This window comes from Prosopis cineraria, unplaced genomic scaffold (assembly GCF_029017545.1).
Source record: "Prosopis cineraria cultivar Desert tree isolate PC_DT_omini unplaced genomic scaffold, ASM2901754v1 PC12, whole genome shotgun sequence".
In the NCBI taxonomy this organism is placed as follows: domain Eukaryota; kingdom Viridiplantae; phylum Streptophyta; class Magnoliopsida; order Fabales; family Fabaceae; genus Prosopis; species Prosopis cineraria.
In genome coordinates this window covers 3,263,317-3,271,434 of record NW_026555343.1, presented here as the reverse complement: position 1 = coordinate 3,271,434, position 8,118 = coordinate 3,263,317, and the positions used below count along the sequence as shown (strand labels likewise).

At 29.5% G+C, this 8,118-nt stretch overlaps 1 long non-coding RNA gene across 1 annotated transcript; it reads right to left on the bottom strand.

Moving 5' to 3' along the window:
- Window positions 1-1,269: 1,269 nt before the first annotated feature.
- On the bottom strand, window positions 1,270-1,981 carry LOC129289676 (uncharacterized). Its single transcript, XR_008588186.1, has 2 exons — window positions 1,733-1,981; window positions 1,270-1,606 (listed from the first exon to the last, which is right to left on the bottom strand). It is a non-coding gene; the product is annotated as an uncharacterized LOC129289676 (long non-coding RNA).
- Window positions 1,982-8,118: the final 6,137 nt, after the last annotated feature.

The following is an 8,118-nucleotide window of genomic DNA, read 5'->3' as shown; positions in this document are numbered from 1 at the left end:
TATAGTTTGCAAATGAGATTGAACAAGGCCTTTGCCTTCTTTAAAATCCCTGTAAAGGTGTAAATCCTCTATCTTCCCCAATATAAAAGCCCATGAAGCCGCTTAAAAATGAGTGATATGCATGCTCACAATGCCACACTTCAAATCATGCACGAATAATATTGCCTTGAATTGTTTCTTTAGTAGTATTCTATGTCTTAACTTGTATTAAATGCTTAATTCCTATTTGGCAACAAATCCCAACTTCTCATTCTGCAATCTGCACCACTATTGGCCACAAAGAAGCCACCGTTGCAAGGCTAGGTTCTATGAGAAGAAAGTAAGCAAAATAATGAGTCTTACCTATTAACAGAAAGAAAGAAAGAAAGATGAAAAGAGTGAATGTCAGGAAATTCTACAGACTACATGTCAGCATCATAAATCTTTGAAGACAAAATTTACCATGGCAATCTACTGTAAACTTGTCCGCCACACACAGCAGCGCCAATCAGTGTAACACATGTAGATGGCATGCATAACCAAAATCTGACTTGCCAGTTTTGCAAGTAGTCATAAATAAAATGGCAGTCAGTGAAGGATTCGCTAAGCGTTATGACTTATGACGATCCACAAGTTTGAAATTGAAAACTTCATGTGCTCTATCAAGTGCAGTCCAACTAGGTTGAATACAAATTAGCCAAGAAAGCATGCAATTGTTGCATTTCTTCAAACTGAACATATATCCCAGAGAGCATAAAATAAACTGCTAATTATAATAAATGCTACCTATTTCCACTCACTTTTTCCATCAGTCATACTCTTACTATTACAGCAGCAATTACTTAAAGTTGTCCACGTTATCAGGAAAAAAAAAAGGGTTGAAATACTACATTGTTTTCAAAGTTTCAACTCTTTCTGATGAAGTTCCTATAATTTTAAAGTTTGTTATTTGGTCCTTGTGTGTGTGCGTGTGTATAAATAGCTCTGGCATTAAACATATCTATATGTGATGATAAATTCTGCAAAACAACCTTCTTATATGTAATTTGAAGACGCACCATTCATTCGAATTAAAAAACGAAAAAAAAAAAAGGTCAAGGTAGATAATGAAGTAATATCCACTCACACAGTCACATCTGTAATATGAGATACCACAGGCTAGAGTGAATCAGCATAAATGATACATGATTTAGATGAGACGATGAGACAATATAATCAAGAATTCAAACGTATATTGAAAATCGACAACACTGTCAAGGCTAACATAAATAAACCAAACCAAATCGAGCATAATTTGTAAGTGGAAAAATAGATTAGGAAGCAAGCTATCACACCAACAACATAAATTCAGCTAGTAACAGCATAGCAGAAGAAATTACAGCCTTTAAAGAGTCGGGATTTCTGGTAAGCTAATCAAATGGGCCAAAACAGGAAGAAATAATAGAAACCTAACGCTCAAGTGAGAAGTGAAGAGGAAACGACAAGGACATCGCTGAAAGATATCAAAACAGAAAAGAAATAAATTATATGTTCAGGACATTTTGGATGGTGTAGTTGATCTGGCGATCGAGAAGGGAGGCAGTCGCAGCACAGCTTCCTCTGTCTCAATTGGATCAGACCTCAGTATCTATTGAACAACAAAGAACCGTTTAACAATCCAAGTTATACAATCTCCGAAGCATGAACTGAGTGATGTGTGTGTGTGTGTGTGCGCGCGTGCGTGTAGAGAGAGAGAGAGAGAGAGAGAGATTACCGGGTCTTGAAGCACAGGCTTGGTGTCGTCCTTTGCTGGTCTGAAAGGAGGCTTCTGGTTCTGCCGAGGCTTCTCCGAGACCCGCAAATTGCTGTTAGGTTGTATAGAAGACCCTGAAGTGTTCATCGTTTCTTCCCTTCACAAGTCACGATGATTTTCCCTCCCGATGGGGCTCCTCTAATCGCCGATGAGCGGGACGGATGACACTGTTCATTCTGGGAGTTCGTGCTACCCTTACAATTTGCGAATTGCGAGAGAATGGCTAAAACGCTGTATAGGCTGTCGTTTTTCAGTCCTACTTTTAGACAATAAAAATTATTTTTTTAGAAGACAAAAAAAGTTGTTAATCCTCCACATGTTTGCATTAATTACCAATTCAATCGTTTAAATTTAATTTTTATTATTTTTTTATCATTCTAGTTCTCTAAGTTTGATTTATTTATTAATTAATTTTTTATTATTTAAATAAAAGATAATATTGTTAAAATATTCTAACACATAGTAGAATGGAATATTGATGATAACATTATAAATTAATAAAAAAAGTGTAATTATTTATGTAGATAAAAAATACTCAAAAACTTTAAATAAAAACATAATTATTGGTCCCCATATTTTTTCAAATTTTTATTTTAATCTCTATAACTTTTTTTAGTATTTTCAGTTTTTTTAATTGCAATAAGATTAAATAATGCTTGTTTCTCAAATCCCTAACAATGTTAAACTATAAGGGCTATAAGGACTAGAAATACTGAAATAAATTATAGGGACTAAAAAATAAATTTTATAAAATTATAGGAATCAATAATTATATTTTTTTAATTTTAAACAACAAATAATAAAATGCAAGGTAAGAGATTATATTGACAAAATCAAATTGATTTAAGAGCTAATTTGTTTTTGTTTAGCTATATATGCATGTCAAATTATAAACTCACAAACTTGATAATTTAAGAAAACTTAAAAAACTAAATAAAAATAAATTTAATAAACTAAATCGGTATCAAAGACAAACTTAAATATTGAAAGTTTAATTAGTTGTCTTGAAAAAAAAAAAAAAAGAAGAAGAAGCTAGATACAATCCTCATATAATGTGATTTAGCCAAAAAAATAAAAAGGCATCATGTCATGTGAAGTATTAAAATAAGTGGCACTAGCCCATGCATTATTCTAAACTTATATATTTAATATACTTTTTATTAAATTAAATTAAGTAAATTTTAAAGTATTACTTTTCTATTAAAAATGTAAAATAATTTTAACTGAATTACATTCTAATACATTAATTAATTCTCTTTAAACTAACATCATCTTTTTATATTCGTTTATATTTAATAAGATGTTTATCCTAAAGATGAAAAGTTACATGGTTTATTCATTTTGGATATTTCAAAAAAAAACTCGTTAATTATACATTAAAAAAATAAAAATATTTTATGTTTTTAAAATTCAATCTAAAAAAAATGTCTTGTATTTTTAATAGAGAAAGTATAATATTGATAATAAAAATTTATTATAAAATAAGTACTATTATAAAAGATTCGTATATCTTAAATTTAATTAAAAAAAATACTTTAATTATAAAAGACTAAATATATTTTCAAAATTAAGGACATTTTATCAAGTCATATTTAAATGTTATTAGGTTTTCAGTCAAAAAAAAAATATTATTATTTTTAATTGAGATTGAACGCGTTCTACATTTACACATATTCAAATTAAGATGTAAGACTTTTTACTTAAGCTATTCTAATTTTTTTATTAAAACTAAGGCAGGTTGGTTTTCCAACGTTAAAATTAAACTTATGCGTTAGTTTATAAATTTGAATATATTTTGCACGATGATCCCAATACATATAGTGTATGTGCATAGTGCAAAAAATGAAGGTAGTGATTTCGAAAAAAAAGAAAAAATTAGAATCAAGGAGCTCTAAAATAACATTTTCACAAAAAAAAATTAAAATATTTTAATTTTATAATGCAGAATTAAAGGATTGAATTATAAATAATTTAAAGGATGAAATGATAAAAATATTTTTATTTAAAAAAAAGGTCAACCTTACAGTCACTAATGCCTGCCACCAAGTCACCGCCGAAATCCTACCACTGGCGAGGTCGTTGGCAACCAGATCGACTATAGCCAATTATTAGAGCTCCAATATCAGTGATAATTAATTGGTGAAAAGGTGGCACAAAGAAAAAAAAAATTGTGATTATCAAGTCGCAAAGCCTAATAATATTAGGTAAAAGATATATGTAATAATTTAAGTTTTCAAATTACTTTTAAATTATGACAGAATATTAACTTATTAATTTCTTAATGAAAGTTATTATTTTATTTTATTTACTTAGTAATTTAATATGGACAATTATAAATTAAAATATTTAAAAATTTATGTATTTTATAAGTTCTCATTTGTAAATTGACATTTATAAATCATTAAAATAACTTATTCATATATGTAATAAATTTAATTTCAAAAGCACTTTTTTGTTATAGCATAACATAACAAAAAAGTAGTTTTGAAATTTAATTTAATGATGCTTGTTATTTTTCAAACTTTGCTTATTAATCTGACATAATCAATTATAAATTGAGAGGCTTGATAATTTATATACTTCACAAGTTCTCATTTGTAAATTAACATTTATAAGTCCTTACAACTTGTTCATATAAATAATAAATTTAATTTCCAAAGCACTTGTTTGTTATAGCATAATCATGACGTGTTAATTCTTAAACAAAATTTGTTATTTTTCTAACTTTATTTGTTAATTTGACATAGTCAATTATAAATTAAAAAGCTTAAATATTCATGTATTTTATCAGTTCTCATTTGTAAATTAACATTTAAAAGTTAATAAAATAACTTTTTCATATAGGTAATAAATTTAATTTCAAAACCACTTTTTTAGTATAACATAATGGCGACTTATTGATTCTTGAATGACACTTGTTATTTTTCAAACTTTAATTTTTAATCTAATATGACTAATTACAAGTTAGGAGGCTTAAAAATTTATATACTTTACATGTATTTTACATGTTGACTTGTTAATTCATGATCAGCGCTTGTTATTTTGTTAAGTTTACTTATTAATAAATTTTTAAACCTCTCAATTATAGTTGGGCATGTCATATTAACAAGTAAAGTTTAAAAAATAGCAAGTGTCATTCAAAAATGAACAAGTCATCATTATGCTAAAAAAAGTGGTTTTGAAATTAAATTGATTACCTATATGAACAAGTTTTTCTAATGATTTCTAAATGTTAATTTACAAATGAGATCTTGTAAAGTATATAAATTTTTAAGCCTCTCAATTTGTAAATGGTCATGTCAAAATAATAAATAAACATAATAAAACATTAAATTCACTTAAAAATTAATAAGTCAATTTTTTTTATGACCTAAAAAAGGTCTGAAAACTTAGATTATTATTATTATTATTATTATTATATATTGCTTAATGTCATTAACTATGCTTCATGGTTTGATGACCTCAATCTTTTTAAATGGTCACAAGGTTATAGGTTCAAATTTTCTTTGGTCATCTTTCCCACCAATCACTGAGCTACCCACTGTCAGTCCAATTACTGGTAACTGTGGGGTTGACCTTTAAAATAAAAAGGGTAAGAGTACTTTTGTGATTTCATACTCAAATTTATTTACAAGTTAGTCCTCTGGTCCTACTGTGTAAAATCAAAGTGCTTTGATCCTTTTGTGTGAAAATGTTGCTTTAAAGGTCCTTTATTGTGATTTCCCTTAAACTGGAAGATGATAGTGGCCAGCACAGGTGACTGTGAGATTGACTTTTTTTAATTAAAAAAAAAAGGAAAGGGGTTTTTTTCTCATTTCACACTCAAGATTATTTGCAGCTTAGTCCTCTGGTCCTGTACTGTAAAATCAGAATGCTTTGGTCTTTTTCTGTCAAAATGTTGCTTCAGATATCCTTGATCGTGATTTGCCTTAAAAGAAAAGGAAGGTCGAAGGTGATAGTGGAAAAAGGACGGAGATACGCCGAAGCTTCCACATGGAGTCGAGTGTCGGCCAGTGTTGGCATCAAATGGAAGACTGTTTCGGCCTTTTGGGCCTCAATCCCATTTGATTCCCAGTCCACTACTAGCGATCCAACCTCGCGCAGGGCCCACCATTACGTGACTCCTCAATCTGCCACCTCTGTGGGGCCCAACGTTGATTGAAGTCATTCGACTGCCCCACGCCATTCCCACCTCCTTTGTCAATGACAATTAACTTTACCACTCAAATTTACTTAGATAGCCCCATGTAATTTCAAAAATTACTCACGAGGCATCAAAATATCAAGATTATTAATTAGATAAATGAAAACACCAATCAACTCAGCTTTCTTCTGCCCATATTCCTTGAGTTTAATAGGAATTCTTAATATTCTAAATATTTACTGAGTTCAGTGTTGCGATATATAATGATCCTATCAAAACTTTAAATCTCATTTAGAACAATGTGGTCACTTATTATCCACTGATGACTAATCTAATTAAGGAGATTAGAGACAATGGCGGATGCAAAAAGCATTGAATGGTAGGGTTAAATTTTGATTTAAACTAAACTGACGTAAATGACCCCTTTCCTCTTTAATTCCCCGTTGATTAGAGATTTAATTATCCATGATTTATCTCTTACTTTTGAGCATACATCCAAAAAAGTTAATAACTATGCTAATTAAATTGAACGTGAAATCCACCTACAGCCTCTTACTGTCATTGACAACCGCCTTATATTAGAAGTAATTTTACGGTTGAATACTAAGAGTATGTTTGAATGTTAACAATGATGAGAATGAACTAATTAAAAAAAAAAAAGGTAAAAATGTTCATGAGAGAAACAAAAAGTAATCATGAAAATTGTGAAGGGTATAATTTGTGAAGGGTATTGTGATTCTCACATATTTATAATATGTAAAATTGAATTTTATTATGCTTATTATTTAGAGAAAATTAATTTAGTTCATTTTTATTTTTATTTTTTTAATACATTTCATTCTCACAATTTTTAACAACCGAATGAGTCATAAGTGTATGCACTCCTTTAAGAAAAATTCAAATCTTATTTCATGTGAAGGGCTATATTTTTTTTTTTTCCTGCGAAACTCAACTCCCGGTTAATTACATGTACTCTTGAAAAATATATTTAGATGAAGAGAAAATAGCAAAACAAAATGCAGGCCCCAGTGTGACGCGAAAAACCAGAGATCATGCGGGAGTAACATGATGGGAACAACCTTGGAAAGAGAAGTTATAGAAATTGGGAATATAGATATGGGTGGAAGGAGTGGGAGCACAATTAGAACCATCCTTTTTTTTTATTGCTGTAAAGTGCTTCATAGAATCAATCCATCAAATCCTTAGAAATTAAAATATCAAAATGCCAACCCTTCTTTATCCCCTTGCTTGACTCTAATAATGTGTCGGTCCATCAGTCACTGCAGAATCAAATTCATTCATATACAGCTCTCTTTGTGCCATTAATTTATGCTCGCTTTCTATTTCTTTTTGCCTTTTGCTAATTCAGTAATCATGATATGCTTTCAGATAAAAAAAGTTTCATTCTTTAAGAATAAAGTAATAAATTAAGATTGAAGTGGAGCATCTAAAGTCTCAACATTATAGCAGCAACGTTAATATTAAATTATTATACAGCATTCCAAAAATTTAAATTATATAAAAATGGTTTAGGTCAAAAAAGAATTATATAAAAATGGTTTTTAAATTATTGGACTGGTATGATCAAGTGGAATTGATTTAAATTTCTCTTTATAGAATTGATGGTGAAACTTTATGAATTGAAAAAAAAAATGGCCTTGAATGAAGTATCCTCAATTAGATTTTAATAATCAACAAGTCTTTCATAAAAAGATAAGAAGGCTTATTCCCCTGAATGAAATTAACTGTATAGATTGCACAACGCCATTATATTATATTAATAATCAAGTCTCTGGGTATACTATTAATCAAAATATCTCATTTAATAACTTTTATGAATGTTCTCTCAACCTTCATCTATCCTTATTTACAAGACTAAAAATTATATGCTCCACTCCTCTCACATGTGCAACATCCTAAATTTTAATTTTTAGGTTTAGTTAATTCACCAAGGTCAATTAAAGGTATGAAACAAAGTAACAATGGGTTAGGAGTAAGTGGAGTAAGATTAGGGATTAAAATTTAGTTTTCAAGAAGAAATGGAATTTCTATACAAAACCGTCTGCGGTTAACTCCTTTGTTAGTGACAACCGATTGCAACTAAGCACTCTTAGCGTAGAGCTTGCTTTCTGATCAAAGCAGTCCGTAGTCTTGAACAACGAGGACAAATCCTATTTGTTGGCTACAACTACGAATGGCTGTG